This window comes from Aricia agestis, chromosome 15 (assembly GCF_905147365.1).
Source record: "Aricia agestis chromosome 15, ilAriAges1.1, whole genome shotgun sequence".
Lineage (NCBI taxonomy): Eukaryota > Metazoa > Arthropoda > Insecta > Lepidoptera > Lycaenidae > Aricia > Aricia agestis.
The window spans coordinates 8,945,397-8,964,501 of NC_056420.1; positions in this window are offsets into that span (position 1 = coordinate 8,945,397).

Sequence of the window (19,105 nt, forward strand, 5' to 3'; positions counted from 1 at the left end):
TTGATTTGTATCTATATATTAATACGTGAGCCAAAACTTTTGTAACCCTTTTGACGAAAAATGGGGAAACGTAGGTGAATTAAATTTTGCACAGTTATAGTTTATACGGTAAAGGAGTGCATCGAGCTAATATTATTTTGAAATTATGCTTTTATCATTCTTTTTTTAACAAATAAAACATTACACACACTACAACACACACACTAGGAAAAATGACAGATTTTTGAGTGACAGCCTATACATACGAATTATACTCTTTTCTTTATGGTTGAAGTCTGTTGACAACAAGGTGACAAATTGAAAATGGATTAATTAAATCTGAGATACTATTAGACAATGCTTACACGGCCAGTCTGAGATCAGCCGAGTTTCAGAGACAGGAGTTGAAAAAAATATAGGTATTAGGTAGTCCTAATGTCGTTAGAACTAAGGTCGAATTTCGACCATTGGGCGATCTCTAGTAATATAAATTACGTACATTTTAAGTTTACTACAAATATGTAAATTATACGACGGAAAACAATTAATGAACTTTTCCTCTCGATAGCATTATTATGGTTCGTTTTTAAGGAACAAGTAACAACTTTACAACGATAATACACTGTAACATTAAGGGCCTGTTTCACCACTTTCTGATAAAGTGCCGAATTTGCTATTGACAACTTTTTTGACAGTTTCTCCATACTTTATCTGTCAAGTTGAGTGGTGAAACAGTGGTGAAAAAGTACCAATATTATTCTATGTTACAGAATGTTTAAAAAATTAAATTATAATAATATATTAATAATCAGTTATTATGTCAGTAAAACAAAATCCCATTGCTGATACACCTTACTATAGGAAATTACTTGCCGCCAAAATCTCATAGAAGCAGCCCTATCTTACCTAAGGGGTTAGGAATGACACAGGAAAATTGATGATTGCCCTTAATACTCTGAAAACTATCCCTTTCATTCCACAGGGACATTATGTGTCCTTTGTTACATCCCTAAAGCAAGTCCGTGAAGATTTTTTGCCGAAAAAAAACCCGCCGTGAGCATGAAAATTATCGTGATATATTATATCAGTTATGAGTCTGGAGTCAGACAATCTTTATATAGAGTGTACCAAAACTAAGTGCTAATACTTTAGGATGTGTATAAAGTTCGATGTGAAAGTTAAAGCGCTGAAATACCACCTTTTTAATCCATGACGCTGGGGTGCTTGCCCATACAAATAAAAAAAAAATGCTCGTTCAGTGCTGCTAATTTTACAGTGAACTCTATTTGTGGTTTACACATACAAACCCTTAAAGTATTATCACTATGTTTTGTTACACCTTGTTATAGTAAGCCGTGTTGGTGTAGTTTGTGGATAAATAAAGACTAAAGAGTCTTAGGGCCTGTTTCACCACTTCCTGATAAGTGCCGAATAGGCTATCCACCACTTAACTTGACAGATGAAGTATGGAGAATCTGTCAAAAAGCTGTGAATAGCCACTGCACGGCACGGCATTTGGCACTTTATCAGAAAGTGGTGAAACAGGCCCTTAGATTTTTGTTAGTAATAATCAATGATATTCTATGTATTTTTGAAACTCATTGGTAATAATTTTATTATTTGTCGACACTGGCATAGTATGTACTACGTACTAGACTCGACAACGCAACGCTTGGTCACATTCAACATAATCTATATAGCAGCAGTGCACTTAGTCGCCCGCGAGCTCTTCTGCGCGCCAGACGTACCACAATAAAAAACGAAACCAAAAAAAGTCGCAAAAATGCCTAGTTGTGGGTTAAGATACTGCAAAAATGATTCCAGTAACACTTCTAAATGCAACGGAATAACATTTCATCGGTATTAGCATTCTTATTTAATTATTTTCAATAAAAATACGAACATTCAATTACTAGGCGAAGACGCGCGCCATTTTGCATTGTCATAGAGTAGTAGATTCAGAGTGTAATGTAGGCAGAATACAGATCTATGATAAGACGATGATGAATGAAGTACTTACTCACGTAGCTTAGACGAATTTGTATTTTGCTAATATGTATTTAAAATATTACATACATTATACATGCGTACATTATAATAATTTTATTATGGTACATATTTGAAAATATTTAAGTACTTAAATTAAATAAGGTAATTAGCTATATTGGACTATGGATCCATATTAATTATAAATTTTATAAAAAAGTGAATTTTTATTTTTATTTTATCCACTTACTCAAATAGATTCTGCATTCATCCGAGTGTAGGCACAAAGCTTTGTCACTTCTGCGGTACTGATCTATAGCAATCACCGCCCCGCCTCCCACCCCGCTCATGCCTCAAGTGCGACATGTTTTTTGTTCGCAATAGCTGCTCTAGTACGTAGTACTTACTACCTCAGTGTTTGTCGACAATATTTTTCACAGCACAAAATATATTGTATAATAATTATTATTAACATTACATTTTGTTTTAAGAAAAATTCTGGTGAATAATTACTGTTGCACTTATTCCTCTGGCGTTCCCTTGTTCTACATTTAAGCTATCGTCAATAAAAATAATTAGAGTGTTACCCAATATTAACAGTAGGAATAGGTAGCTGTGACAATGACGATATAAGTAGGAATACTTTTCAAAAGAACACAGACAACACAAACGCAGTTTTTACAGTTTGTCACAGACAGATTTTTGGAACTCTAGTTTGTGACCCATACATAACACAAATATGAACGTCCGTACACTTTGAATGAGCAGAAATAGAATGTCTGAATAATCAACCGGGAGTGGAATGCCCTGTTCTGTAAAAGCCACAACAGCCGTTCCGCCGTTGCTATCTGTAGTTTAGGCACTGTTTTCATGAATGTGAGCAAAACTCATTTAATAGGCAGAAATCTATACTCATACTAGCTGTCCCGGCAAACGTTTCTTTGCCATATAAAGTATTTCGCCCGTATTATTTTATTGAAGTGACTAAATAAGTATGTCACCATGGCAACGTCCATCGCTATCCCGTTCCCACTGAATATGCATATAAAATTTGGTTAAAATCAGTAAAGCCGTTTTGGAGGAGAACGCGGCCTAACATTGTGACACGAGAATTTTATATATTAAGATTATAAAGCGGAAGAGTTTGTTAGTTTGTTTGTTTGAACGCGCTAATCTCAGGAACTACTGGTCCGTTTTGAAAAATTATTTCAGTGTTAGATAGCCCATTTATCGAGGAAGGCTATAGACTATATTTTATCACGCTAAGACTAATAGGAGCGAAGAAATAGAGGAAAATGTGGAAAAAATGGAGAAAATTATTTGAAAGGGCTTATATCACGAACTATTGGAGCAATTTTTCTGTTATTTAGCACAGATAAAAAGTAAACCACGTGAAGGATCATAGGCTATTTTTTGTGGACTAATTTGTCTGTGAAATATCTAATTTACGTGGGCGAAGCCGCGCGGAACGTCTAGTCCCTATTAATATCGTCATTAACCAACGGCTACCTACACTTTTTATATTGGGCACAATAGACATAACGACCAGTAGTTCGACTGCAAAGAGACGGACAGGTTTCAATATCTGTCAAATTCGTCGGGTTTCACTAGGATTATGAACGGAATGTGCCTCGCGCTGGCTGATATAATAAATTTTTAAATATTAAAAATAAAGTTTTCAAAATTGGATTCTGACAATTTTAATCGCATGTGTCAAAACACAAATAACAATACGACCAAAGAGGAACACGTCCAGCGAATATGTCATAGTTTTAAATTCGTATGTAACAAGATAACAACTCTAGCGACGATTTTCGTCATAATACGTCAAATTTAAAAATTTCAACATCAGTTCTAAGTCGGCATACTCTATCATTCTGTCTACTCTGTATTGGGTCTCTCATATTTAATAATTGTCATTGACGACACATTACAGCTAACTAGTTTAAATTCTCTAAAAGATTTCGCATTAAAAAACAGGATTACCAACCAACTCCCAGCGTACCCTAAAGTTTCTTTTGATACCTCATTTATTTAAATCAGATCAAAAGCTTATATTATGCTATATTAAAACCATAACGTTAATATACCTAGCGGATTAGAGAAACAAAGGCCAGAGCAAGCGAGATGTCACTATCAGTGTAACACTACGTGGTAAAAAGAGACGTGTGATACATGAGAATTGACAGCAGAACCAATGTTTTTCATCTGTTTGACGTCCAGTCAGCACTTTTCGGCACGTTGACAATTTAATCTCTTAGAAAGATGCTTGTGTAAGTGTATACGTAAACAAATTTTTACACACAGAGGTAAATCAATTTCGGTTTCGTTTGACAGCTCGAGATTGTTGCTCTCTTCCGCTAGGTATATTAACTTTATGGGTGAGACAAAACATTACATAGAGCGTAGAGTCATAGATTGCCAAAGTCGTAAACCTTTTGGCTTATCGTTATCCCGTAAAAAAGTTTAGATCTATGTTTCGACATTAACGTAGTAACGTGGTGTAAATTAATCATTAGATGGGAGCAGACGATCGGACGGCCGGACGGACAACAGGCAGCGGACACGGCTAAACCATTAAGGTTCCTTGTTGTCTGCCATCTTAAAAAGGGTTGGGTGTGCGACCCTTGTAAATGGTCTTGGTAGGGATTTAAAGTGTCCATATATCTTAGACAGATAATAATCCATATTCTATTAAATGTTATATAGTATTTAATATAGGTATGGAGTATATGAAGGTACTTTTTTGAAGAGTAGGTACCCGAAAAAGGTAGTTTTTGTCACGAATTAATATTCGGTTCATTCACAATAAACACTCTGCGCAAACAAAATATTATGGCAACGTCTAATTTTTATACATAATATAAAACAAAGTCGCTTTTTTTCCCTCATGCCCCTTTGTTCCCTTTAATCTTTAAAACTACGCAATGGATTTTGATGATTCTTTCAGCTGTCTTTCTATCAGTGTTAGATAGCCCATTTATCGAGGAAGGCTATAGGCTATATTTTTACACGCTAATACTAATAGGGGCACAGAAATAGAGGAAAGTGTGGAAAAAACGGGAGGAAATTATTTGAAAGGGCTTATTTGAAAGTACTGGAGCAATTTTTATGTTATTTGGCACACATGAAGAATAGACCACGTGAAAGGACACGACTAACGCTTGAACGCACTAACCCCAAGATGCTCCGATTTGAAAAAAAAATTCAGTGTTAGATAGCCTACTTATCGAGAAAGGCTATATTTTATCACGCTAAGCCTAATAGGAGCGAAGGAATAGAGGAAAGTGTGGAAAAAACGGGGGAAATTATTTGAAAGGGCTTATTTGAATATACTGGAGCAATTTTTATGTAATTTGGCACACAATATGAAGAACAGACCACGTGAAAGGACATAGGTTTCTTTTTTTTTTGCGAAAAAAAAATGTACGGTTTCCGTGACATTCCTAAATTACGCGGATGAAGTCGCGCGGAATATTGAGTGTAATATAGTAAGTATTTAATACACCTTATGGAGTATATGAAGGTACTTTTTTATGGGTAAGTACCCGAAAAAGGTAGTTTTCGTCACGAATTCATATTCGGTTCATTCACAATAAACACTTTGCGCAAATAAAATATTATGGCAACATAATTACATATTTAAATTATAAATCTATTAGGTGTTGCTCTCAACTTCGTCGTGCAACTTGTTAATTAACATTTTTAAACAAAAACTACTACTAGCCTTTATCGGGACACAAAGTATCTCCGTTCCCCAATCTAAACCAATTCAGCGCCCGGCGGTTTAAGCGTGAAAAGTTACCGATCGACAACAAGGCCCCACAGATCACCACCTGAGTGGGATCCTTTTCGGCAGCATTCGCATTACACTACATTGTGTTTTGTACCCAAATATAATATATTGAAAATATTATGTATTATAATGTCCGTCTGATTGTTTTTTTTTCTTTGTTTTTTGTTTTGCTATGTTCTGTTTGATTTTTTATTTCATTTACTTACTTATTTTTTTCCCTTGCGTAATCTTTATTGTAATGTGGTGTAATGTGTTTACATGTTGAATAAATGTTTATTATTATTATTAAAAGTTACCAGACTTTTCACGTTCATAGTATGAATTATTTGCATTTGAATATTGGTATTTGTCAATAATCCTTTCTCCGAGACACTTCTTAGGGAGTCTTAGGGAGTTTCCCGAGCCCTATTATTTGCCCTCGAGATCTCTTAAGGAATATGTGGGATAATCTCTGTCGAGCGAACTTGTTTGTAATCTTTGTTCTTTCAGTTCGATATTATTTGTTTCTTATTTCGCCTCGGAGAACACATATGAAGAGTTATCGAGTTGGTTAGCGGGTCCCTATGAATAGTCCAGAAGTTTTATTATACGTTTTATTTGCCCGTCATGATTCGTTTTGCGAGTAATGTGTGCGTGAGAATATTAGGTATTATGTTTGACGTAATGATAATACTGTGGCGATTTATTTATAACTGTTGCTCGTAACAACTTTGATCTGAATGTTGTTTATAACGCGGCCCACGGGAAGGTATTTTCCGGTAATCCATTACTTCTTACTTCCATACATACTAATATTATAAATGCAAAAATGTATTTGCCTGTTATATCACTGGCAAACCGCTAAATCGATTTTGCTAAAATTTGGTACGGAGATACTTTGGGTCCCGGGAAAGGGCATAGCATACTTTTTATTCCATAAAAAGGTACGGTTGCCATGCGATAAACAAATTTTGGCGCGGTGTCATCTAGCAATAGCTAGTATGCGTTGCGCATGTCCTTTCGTGGGCAGGGACTCAAAGCATTCCCACGAAATCAAAACGGGTTAGGTCTTTAAGTAGGTATTATAAGTTATAATTTTATTAGTGGGTAGGTACTCAGTTCTAATATTAAAGAGCACTTAAAGAATATGGTATGATATTAATTATGCAATAACATTATAATTATATCGATTATTAAGATGAAACTAAATAATGAACCGCGCTACGACACACGTATTAATTATGCAATAACATTACAATTATATCGATTATTAAGATGAAACTAAATAAAGAACCGCGCTACGACACACCGTAGGAATTTCTCGCAGGAATAAACCTTTTACAGAATCGTCGTTTTTCGCAATCCAAGTAAGAGCAAGCGACAAAATGAATAAAAAATAATACTTACTATTTCTTTACAAAATGTGACAAAGAGGTGGTGCGGGCTGTTCCATCGTGAAGATATTGTCTGCCGCGCAAAGTCGCTATGACTAATAGTTCCGAGATTTCAGGCCGAAAATATACTAAATAAGTGTTAAATTTGTCGACGTAATTTCACAAAACATACCTTGAGAGACTCTGTCGTATCTTTGGGGCATTTTATATTTTCCACGACGGCGTTTGGAGGCCTATTATATCGTATTTATGGCGGGAGTACATTTTGATGTATAAAAGTTATATGGTGAAATGGCACCTTCAGAGAATTTTTGTTCCGTCACATACATTACTTACATAATAATTATTGATTATATTGAACTTTTGTGTCTTCGCCAAGAGCGAGTTTTACAATATGTGGATATACTGCGTGAAATTTTAATGGTTGTTTTCCCGCAGTAAAATGATTCTATCTTAGTAGTACAATAGATTTGTGAAGTTTTTTTTTAATTAAAATCATAAATAAAATTCGGCCGGGTCATAGCCGCTCGGGCCTATCGGCATAAAGTTGTCATAGTACGCCATAGAAATATTTTTAATTTTCAAAAAATAACTTGCATTATTCCATAGTACTAAGTACTATAGGTAAATCATTCTGTTGCGGGAAAACAACCACTAAAATGTCACGTTGTACTTATTATGACTACCTCCGCGTGGCTTGCAAGTTGCAGGACAAATACGCACTTATCCGTAGATACGTCTTTATAATATACTTAAGTATGTAGTAACCTTAGGGCCCCCTATAATTGAGGAGGCCGATAGTTCGGGTTGGACTGATATAGTTGGACTGATATCTGACGGGACTCTTTTAAATAATAATATGCATTCTCGTAAATGTGCACGAGTCCGGTCAGGTCGGCCTGCGATCGATCCGACCGAAGCAACAAAGCTCCTTAATAGGCTTGATGACTATTTTTTTTCTTATTGGTAATTGAAAGACCCTTAAGAAATAGAAACATCGCTGAAAGAATGACTCTGATAGCTTAAAAATTCACCAAGATATGACAATTCAAACATCTCATAAAATAGACTTATACTTACTGTATAAGGACGTAAAGTGAATGGATTTAAGAGCTCATGATAGAGGCCCTGCCCGAAACGCTCCATACAAAGTGCTACGAAAGACTGACGTCACTCTTTCGTAGTTTGTACGCATCGGGTGCCAACTTTGTTCGACAGGAATATTAAATATTGCGTTTATGAAAGTGGTTTCATAACAAAAGTTGCTTTTAATTGCATAAGTTATCGATTGGTATACAAATATTAAGAAATTTAATTGAAAAAAAAATCGACTTGATTATCTAACTTTGAAGGCGCATAACAAAAAAAAAAATGCTGTCGAGCTGTAATTTTGGGAACACTTATTTTTTACCGTGATTTCTTTATTTTATTAACAAAATTCGCTAATCGTTGACCTTGTCATCATCCCTATTATATGCCTTTGAGTTTAATTGCTCAAAGTTGCTGTTATTGGTCAAAACAAACCATTATTCCCTCACCGGACAGTTGCGTAACCTTAAACAGTTATTACTTCATTACTGCTTACGCGGAACATTTGTAAAGGCGCTAATTAAAAATAATTACCCCGGCGGAAATGTATTCGGCCGCGGGTGTGAAATTGTTCGTCGCACCAGACCGCAATTACTGTGTTTTTGCCCGATGACGACGATTCCAAAAGAGGGTTATGTTTTTAAACGACTTCAAAAAAGGAGGTTATCAATTCGACGCGTTTGTATGTAATATTTCTAGAACTGCCCAGTTTTTGTATTATCTAATATATAAAATTCTCGTGTCACAGTTTTCGTTGTCGTCCATACTCCTCCGAAACGGCTTGACCGATTCTCATGAAATTTTGTGAGCATGTTGAGTAGGTCTGAGAATCGGCCAACATCTATTTTTCATACAAAAAAAAATTATATGGCAAAACGACGTTTGCCGGGACAGCTAGTGTTACTATAGATCAGTGTTTCAACAAATGTGCCAAATTTCAAAAGTGTATGTATTATGTTTTTATTTATTTATGTTTGTGTTCACATGTCTCCGGAACTATAAGTCCGATTTGAGTAATTCTTTTTTTGTAGTACTTAGTATTGTTCAACTTAGGAAATACTGCAAGTTTCATCAAAATTGATAGTAGTTTTTGAAATAACGTAATTTTAATTCTCGTACAATTTTGAAGTCGGTTTTATCTTTTTAAAATACTATTTTCGTATACAGGGTGTAACAAAAATAAGTGATAATACTTTAGGGTGTGTATGTGTTCCTTGTAGAGAGTTCACTGTGAAAGTAGCAGCGCTGAAAGACCAAACATTTTTTTCACTTTTGTATGGGGAAACTCGTGACGCTCGGGCACTTGGCCATACAAAAGTTAAAAAAAAAATTCGTCTTTCAGCGCTGCTACTTTCACAGTGAACTCTTTACAAGGAACACGTACACACCCTAAAGTATTATCACTTATTTTTGTTACACCCTGTATATAACAAATTTTTTGTTCTATAATTATTGTTTAAGTGTTGTATCGTTAAACTTGAGAAAACATTATTTTGTTGAACTACGTCAACTCAGTCGATAGAATAAAATATATGGCAAATAATGGAATGATATAAATTCACCAAATTAGAATTAGGTTGATCTTCCATCTGGCCATGTATCTATTTCTCTGATACTTAGTAGTTATAATATACAAATTATTATACAGTACCTACAGCAGTTAACAAAACAAATCTAATTAATATCCCTTGCAACATTTTTTTTATGAAATACGTATATACATATATAAATAATGCAAACGAGCAAACGGGTCACCTGAAAGCAACCAAAACAAAAACCTGGAAAGCAACTTCCGTCGCCCATGGACACTCGCAGCATCAGAAGAGCTGCAGTAGGCTGCAGCAGGTAGGGATGGGAAGGGAAGGGAATAGGGGAGGGTAGGGAAGGGAATATGGTAGGGGATTGGGCCTCCGGTAAACTCACTCACTCGGCGAAACACAGCGCAAGCGCTGTTTCACGCCGGTTTTCTGTGAGAACGTGGTATTTCTCCGTATATTCGTGCCGAAGCATGGCTCTCCCACGTATATTAATTATTAACATTGTTTTATCTTAAAAAATAAAATTAATTCTTAAATGTATTAGCTCGCTAAAACATGAGAACGAATGAACTGATTTGGCTAATTTTAGTATAGAAGTATTCGTGGAAGTTCGGAAAATTTTATATCAGGAGGAAAGTGGTGCGAAGTTCACCTGGTCATCAGTTTAGCGATAATAATCACAACTGAAACAATATAGCAGGCATTACCTAATTAAGAGTTCAGTTCTTATGTAAGTCTACTTATTTTCCATTGTCTGAGAGCTAAGTTTCGCCTTTGTGCTACCTGAAGAACTAAAACTAATTTAGTTTCGTACCTTTAGACGCTCTTTAGAGTTCGCTATAACGTTTATACAATATGAGGACTTTTATGCAGCTGCTTCTTGTAACAGAGCCTGCTTTAATAATCTTCCTTTATAATAAAGCATCTGTTCTAAAAGGGAATAAAAAGCCTGTTTTATGTTATTTCTTATGAAAAGCTAAATCATACATATCAATTTCACTTTTAGGTCAAATGCAACATACAGGTTAGGTTCAGGCTTTAAGGAAACAAAATGACAATACTATAGAGCAGTGGTTCTTAACCTTTTAGTCATGACCATTAGGGACCATTTTACCAAATGTTTGTCTAGCCGGGGACCACCCAGTTGGTTTACCAAAATAAAATAATAATATATATATATATATATATATATATATATATATATATATATATATATATACAGGGTGTAACAAAAACAAGTGATAATACTTTTGGGTGTGTACATGTTCCCTGTAGAGATTTCATTGTGAAAGTAGCAGCGCTGAAAGACCAAGTTTTATATATATATATATATATATATATATATATATATAAATGGATTTTCAATTGTGTTAGTTACGCTAAAACTCGAAAACGGCTGAACGGATTGGGCTGATTTTGGTCTTAAAATATTCGTAGAAGTCCAGTGAAGGTTTTAAAGTGACACGAAGTTCACCGGGATAGCTAGTAATAAATAATAATATGAAGGGGCCAAAATTAACTGCAAATGGTTCGTGTAATATTACACACGGTGCTGCTCGCCAGTTCTGTTATGCAGGAACAGGAAGGCTTGACACACTACCGCGTTTCTAGATAGTAAAGAAACCTCATTTTCATCTCTTTATCATTCCCTACAGTCTGTACAAGTTATCGAGAACTATAAATTAACATGTCAGCCACAATATTCAAGATCAAACTTCTAGAATAGAAAAGTAACTATAATGTTAAAGGGTTGTACGGCGGCCTCATTGTGCGGCCACATTTACGTGCAACCGCAAAGGGTACACAGATATATATTAAAATACTTTCATTTCAATTGCTTAAGAGCCTGCTGTCAGAAATATCAAAGCACGCTAGCCCCGCCTATACACCCCGCTAAGGATAGCGGGGTGTATAGGCGGGGCTAGATTGTAGGAACAATCGTGATTCTATGAATCGTGCCACCGAGAATTGTGCTTTGAGCTGCAGCAATATTGCGTAACAACGATTCCAGCATTATAGCACGAAATTAAAGGTCGTATGTCCCAAAAATGTTTTTGATGAGTACTTACTTGATGAGTACTAAAGCAAAAATAAATTTCTATAGTTTTACTAAAATATCGACATCTACATGGGGTCTCTCGTTCAAAACGTTAAAAACTATATATACAGCCACGTACTTAGGCAGAATATGCTACGGCTCACCGGTCTGGGCAGATAGGGCTACGATTGGCGCAGCCCGGCGTGAACTTTTACAAAGCCAACGTCTCGCATTAATATTCCTATGTAAGGCATATAGAACGGTCAGTACTGAAGCACTTCCTGTCCTGTCGGGTGTTTTGCCTGTAGACTTAGAAATACAGCGCCGAGCTGCTTTATATTACAAAAATAAAAAAATTACGACCCCTGATTTCTTAACTATGAGAGACAGAAATAAAGTGAATAGACTATTTGAACCACTAGACTTTACACTACAAAATCTTATATCCGAGTGGCAGGAACGGTGGGATAACTCGATCAAAGGTCGTCACCTGTACAATTTCTTTCCTTCGGTTCGTGAACGACTCGCCATGCATTGGATAGATATAGAGCATTGCGTGGCACAATTCCTAACTGGTCACGGTAATTTTAAAGCTAAACTTCATGGATTTAAGTTAGTTCCATCTCCTTTTTGCGAGTGCTCGACCGAAGACAGCCCGCAAGTACAAACTGCTCATCACGTACTCTGGGAGTGCGGTCTCTGGCATGAGGAAAGAACCGATCTGTTAAACAGCCTCCAATGTGTCTCTGGAGTCGTATATTACGATGACCTCGTAGGCAGCGCAAGGAATTTCCGTGCTTTCAAACGTTTTTGTTATAAATACTATTGGAAACAACCGAACACAAGTTTGCCAATACTTCATAAAAAAAAAAAAAAAATGTCATTATTTTTTTTTTATGAAGTAGGCATATATAAGTATAACCAAATTTTTTCCCGTGGTGCTTCCCCCTTTGTTCGGACATCAATGTCATTACAATTTGGCTGTCTCCCGCTTTGCTTGGGGAGGGAAATTGGTATCTCCTACTCCTCCTACATTTCTTCTGATTAATTTCGTTGCGGGTCCCAAGACAGATTTAGCTTGTCCCTCGGGCATCCCTGAGATCATATCAAAGGGTTTTCGTGGTTGGTTACCACTGTTGATCCTGGCGACACAGGAGTTGCAGTGGTGGGAATGTGTGGTGGGCCTTTTGCCCGTTAAAAAAAAAAATGAGTACTTACTTAAAAATTAAATACAATACTAATATACCCTTTAGCCATAATTTTATAAAGTGTGTGATTGTAGTAGTGCAAGTAATTAAATGATAGTAACTCAATAAGTGTAACAGATATTTGTTAAGAAGCCCAGAAAGATTCATAATTTCGAAAAATATAAGTATCGAGTCAAAATAAGTGAATCGTATTTTCCGTTAGGCAAATATCAGATAAATATACAGTGATTAAATAAATATCTCAATTTTATGTAAGTCAATCGTCTTCCGGGATCGTAATACTTATTAGAAAACACAGCAAAATTTGGCAGCCCGCTCTTAAGACCATAAATTATATATAAATACCCACCTATTCAAAATTTAAAGGCCGGCTGGCAACTCACCTGCGGGCTGCGAGTGCCTATGGGCGATGGTAGTTTTTGCTCGTTGGCCCCCCTCATTTTATAAAGAAAACTTGAGATTATTGTACAATTTTAATTTTAGTTGATGAAGTTTTACTAATTTATATTTAACAACGTATATAATATGAATTTTCTCATCATTGCGTTATACAAGCTTACCAAGAAAACGTGATTCATGTCTATAAACAATTAATAATGGGTTCCGTATAGGCAGGAAAGTGCTTAGCCTACATTATTCTGATGTTCTATGTCCTGGTTGGAGCGGTCTCAGAGCCATTAATTTAACTAGGGTACGATCCATTACAATACCAAAGGTCGCCCAGTTAATGTGTTGATGAATGGTTCAAATCAATATCGATGGAAAATCACGAATTTGTCACTCAACAATACTCGCTGATAAATCGTCCAATAAAATCAAGACGTGAAGAATAGTCCTATTAACGTCACGCACAGTGTGACGCGACCGCGATTTGTAGTGCCTGCGATTTGTGCATTGTGAAGTTAGCTATTGCAGCCGGAAATGCTTTTGCTGCAACTTCACGTAATAAGCAGGAGTAGGTTTAAAGTATTCAAAGTAGACCGAAACGAGGTTAAACAAATTAAGTTTAACCAGAACTTTGGAAAGTTTCAGAGTAATAAAGAAAATATTTCTACGCAATTATAGCCAAAGATATTTTATATCCTTCATCCATTTATAGTACTTAAAGCAACTACAATAGGAACTCTATAAAGCGGACTTATTATGGTTAAATAACCCGACATTAGATATTCGGGAATCTGTATTTAACCGAGGCTCAGATAAACGAGCTTGTATAACTGTATAATGATCAAAAATTTAATTCCACAGTTTTGTGTAGTTTCTGATTGTCATAGTTGCTAATAGCTTGTTTAATATTCAACATGATAAAATGAGCTTCCCACTTCAAAGTAAATGTGTAACTAGGAATTTCAGACTGCGACTTGCAAACTTCATTACTTATGTGAATAACATTTCCAAAGAATGTAGACGTCTTAGCTGGTCCCAGACATCAGAAAATCTCGAAAGTTCCACAATGATATACGAAAATAATAGTTTGAAATATTTTGTATGTGTTCACGAAGTACTTATGTCAGTATAGCTATCAGGAACTTTTTTGCTTTGTCTTTATTCTGTACTTTACATTAATGCCGTGTGGCTGTGTTTTTACGTTCAATTCTTGACTCGGGGGTCGTTGGTTAAGCTCCCGCGTTAAAAGAAAGTTTTGACAGTAGGTAAATTTTGATCACCTGATTGACAGACAAATAATCCATGGTCCTTTACGTAATATCTCGCCAGTCGAGTCGGTCTTCCGACAAAGAGTCGTCGCACTGGGTTACAATATTGAAGAGTACTTCTTTGTAAAGATGCTTACATACTTGGACATTAAAAATTACTCCTACGTAGTGGGCTTGTTGGATTTTGATTAAACTTGTCACGGTTACCGAAACCAGTGTGGAGGACATATTATTGTCAATGTAATTTTTAACATAAATATAAGCATTCATGCGGATATAACTCTTGAATCATCATTTGCTCAATATTAACATGAAACAACTATAAAACATTATTAATTCTAGGTTTCTCGGTGAAATATGCATGATGTCGGTCCCGTAATTAGCATTTAGGTCCAAGTTAAACAAGTATATTCATATCAGAAGGCGGCAACACGTCAACAACAAACATTAGAACATAATCAGGGTTATAATCGCGTGCTTAATAGGTGTAGTTTAACTTAAAAGTTTAATTGAATGGGAATGCTAGGATGGAAAAGTCACGTAGCCGGCAACATGAAACAACTTTAATGTCGGAAAATAACGCCTTAATTGCACGACTCTTATTATTTAAGACTTTTTGTGGAAAATTTCGCCTGAAACGGATTTTCTAGTCGAGGCAGAATTATTATGACATTTGACATACAGTTTACGTGATGAAACAATTTTTTCTTCACGTAAACTGTATGTTTATCTGCTGTGTTAAAATGTATAGTTTGAGCGGGATAAACTATCAAAGCAAAAGTTTTCATTTTCCTAAAATTATGGTTTTTAAAACTCTGAAAATTATTCTAAGAACTATCTCTGTGTAAAACATTCCGCTTTATAAATTTTGCAAAAGTTTTACTATGATTTAAATTACGAAAGGAATTTACGGAGTAATAAAGACATTTCAAATCCACCTTACTAAATAAAATATTTATTAAACTATGCGTAGTATATGGCGGTTAAACGGCAGGCAAACTATTGTTTGTTTACCAAGTTATTAGTAACTAGAACAACTCGAGTTAAATGATTTAAGTTAATAAATTAAGCTAAGACTCGGCTACCTTGTTAGATATCGGCTTGCAAATAATTATTAGCGCCCAAACCGAAGCTTATAGCTTCTCGTTAGGAATATTAGAACTTTAACAGGATGTATCAACAACTACTATATTCTCGGAAACTGATTGTGAAGTTAAATATCCATACTAATATTATAAATGCGAAAGTGTGTCTGTCTGTTACCTCTTCACGTCAAAACCGCTGAACCGATTTTGCTGAAATTTGGCATGGAGATACTTTGAGCCCCCGGGAAGGACATGGGATACATTTTATCCCGGAAACATGTACGGTTCTGGTGGCGCGATAAACGAGTTTTAGCGCAACGGAGTTGCGGGCGTCATCTAGTTCAGTATATAAAACTAAACATTTAGAGCTGTTTATATTTTGGAAAATATGACTATTGCTGCATTAACGCAGACGTCTCTAAAATAATAATTATTCGTCAAAGGCGTGGCATGCAGTGAAGAAAGACTGCAGAATGTATAGATTATTAGGGCCATAACTCCTAAACCTTTACTGACACATAATCCTTCTTCTTTGATTGACTTTCTTCATTTGATTAAAAAAAAACTCAAGTATCATATTTTATTTTTTTGTATTATTAATATTAGTATATAGATAATTTTAAGTCCATAAAGATAAATAGATTTAAATCTTTTATGAAATAAATCCATAATATATTTAAATAAATAAAACAGTAATGAAAAACAAAATTATACAGGCTTAAATCTTAGGCTTTATTTCCAACAAGACAGCTTATATATCCGCTCAAACGAGACATAATATCACCGACGCATTATAGGATTAGCTACATCCTAGAATGTATCTCGGCTTTTGCTGCAGCTTAGCTGTGGTCCTGTTCCTGCTTTTAAAGAACATACATGCATATTCATACAGATATTACGATAGTAAAAGTGCCTGTTTTATGAAACATATTGCCTCTTTTGTTTCTTTAACGTTATTGTTTGGCATAGATATTTAAAGTTATAGGAAATATAAAATATTTTTATCACGCCTAGATAAACTACACATTCCTGTACAGATGAAAATTTTTTGCTTAATAAATAGATAATCAGCTATAAAAAGTTTCTTTAGTTACACAAATTAACACCTCCATCGTGGGTATCGCACACAATAGACTTTCAATTGTTATGCGGCAGCCGGCTGCCGCTTGGGGATTGATGGGTTAATATAGAGAAAAACAACTGTAACTAAAGGGGACTTAGCAACAGTTTTCATGTTCAACTTTAATGCGGGATGGTGGGATATTAAAGCGTTACGTAACTGAAATCCTCAATTCATTTGCCCTTTATCCAGTGAGGCTGCCGTACACGTTATTGTACGTTATGGAGACAGCTGGGAAAACCTCGCCGGCCCTCTGATATATGGCACACTTACGGAGCTGTTTTGTTATGGAAATACGTGAGAAATCGCGGGAAAAATTCCATTTTAATATACGAAATATTGGCTCATGTCTCGTTTGTGTGAGATGCCTTTTGTATAGGTACCTAAAGGACATGTAATGGTTTCGAAGTACAAATTATCGGCCGTCTACGATTAAGATAACGTGACTTTAATTTAAGGAAGATTGAGACATAAAATTATTTTCTAACAAACTTTACATCATATTAATTTTAAATTGTAAGAGGTTTATTAATGCAAAAAAGTATCATCTGTGTCTATACTTTTAGTAAAACACAAAATAAGGAAATGTATAAACAAGTACCTAATGGATTCAGCTGATATTGAAGTTCTTGCGTCCATTTGATTTTCCTTACGAATTTCCATCAAGAAATATTTCGACCATTTATCCACAAATTGTATCTGCGTCTGTTTCCCGAAATTACGGACAATTTTAAAAATCGTAATCATTTGTTACAATCGCCAGCTGTATATTTAGGCGAGAAGTAAAAAAAAATATTACAAACAACTTTCGCGCACCTGCTTCTGTATAAGGGCGCTTACTGGCCAACGATTTTCAGTAGACTGTACCGGATAAATTCTAGTAATATAAAATACCAACCCTCTTACAAATTAAAATATCCGCATTGTTATCAAGTTACATTTTTTGAACGTTTTTGTCATAGTCTATTAAGAATCTTTTCTTACGTGTCAGAGCAAGGACAAAGTATATTGTATATATTTTGTTGTTACAGATAACGTCTGTAAAGTGTGAATAGGGGTGTAGAGTGTAGACAGTAAACGAAATATAACACAAATTATTGTTTTTTTTAGTGTTTGTATCATAGAATTACCGAAAATGACATATTTTTACTCATTAACTTTATAATATTGTTTATTTTATATAATAAAAAGTACATAAGTATTTAATCCGTGATATCACGTGATCGCAAACAGCCATCACAGAGTATGACGTCACGATCTCCAAAACATTGTGTGTGACAGTGGCATTTCGATTTCAAACCCATACAAAGATTTTTGTTGAGGACCGTGACGTCATAGCGACGCCATGATGAACTTTAGTGTTTTAGCGGGAAATTTTTAAAATGAAATTAATTAATAAGTGGTTTTTTAAATTAATTAAATAAGAATGTATTTATTTTTTATATACTTATATTTTTAGGTGTAACAAAATATCATCTGTAAAATAAATGTATTTCCTAAAAATAGTCTACACCCCAATAATAATAAGGGTGTAGACTATTTTTAGGAAATATAAGAAATATCTTATGCCTCATAAAGTTTAATATAGTAATGTTTTTTCTTACTTAATACTCATTAGCTATTATTAGATTGTTACGAAAAATAAATTTGCATACATTTTAATTATTATAAGTCAGGTAAAAGTCAATTAATTTAATATGTGTCCTTTTGTGTTTTAATCTAGCGTCAAATAATTCTAAGCCCGTCTGTTTAGTGCTTTATGTTTGAGGAAAATTTGAGAGAAACAAGTGAATCGTTAAACATACAAATCTCAATTATTGATGCGTGCTCGGTTGAGAGATTACTTCGAGATATCAATTTGTATAAACTTCCACAGATGAGAACGATTGTTCGACACAAATACAGTTAAGTGATCACATTTACTTCAATTCTAAAGGTGATTAATAATCATTATTATTTCCTTATTTTAAACTCTATTTATTTAGTAGTAGCTGTCTATTTATTTAGTAGTCCGCGTCAACATATAAGTATAATATAGTATATATTAGTATAATAAAATAACAAAGATGGATAGTCCGCAAACAAATATGAAAAAAGTAAAATATAACCTCCACCTTTTCGGAAGTCGGTTAAAAGTAGCATAAGTTACACCTTACTACATCAGCTATCTACCAAAAAAAAGTCCCGGAAAAATAGCTCCAGCCGTTTCAGAGATTAGCCGGAACAAACAGACAGACA